This window comes from Tachysurus vachellii, chromosome 5 (assembly GCF_030014155.1).
Source record: "Tachysurus vachellii isolate PV-2020 chromosome 5, HZAU_Pvac_v1, whole genome shotgun sequence".
NCBI classification, from domain to species: Eukaryota; Metazoa; Chordata; class Actinopteri; order Siluriformes; family Bagridae; genus Tachysurus; species Tachysurus vachellii.
The window spans coordinates 24776701-24777222 of record NC_083464.1 but is presented as its reverse complement, the minus strand read 5'-3'; positions in this window follow the sequence as shown (position 1 = coordinate 24777222).

Genomic DNA, 522 nt, shown 5'->3' with positions numbered 1-522 from the left:
CTAGAACCCGAGGCACACGTAATGGCAGGTATGTCAATCTTTATCGTAATCACAACCAATCTTTCAATCGCTTTCGGCTAATATCAGACGGAGTTAAACCTATCATGTTCTTAACTTACGTTTTTTTTTTTTTTTATGTAGCACATGTCATGGAGGTCATGCGTTTATTGTGTGTGTTTGTATTGATGGGGATCTGTGCTTTTGTTCTGATTATGTGCAATGCTTCATACTCAGTGTATTCTGATAACGAATGAATGAATGACGTCTGAATGACTGAAAGCTGCAGAACTTTCCAGCAAATGTCATTATGGTGATCTGTTTACCAAGAAAGTTCATACATGTTTGTGATGTTTTCAATCATTTGTCTCAGGCTGCTCTCTGACCAGCCAGAATATCCCATATGACTGTGAAACCATCAGAACAGTCAGAGGATACAGTTTAAGTGTTCCTGAAAGTGTGTCATCTGAATGCCTGAAAGATTGTGAGCATGGCTGGTACAATAAGGTGAGCCTGTCATAGAGA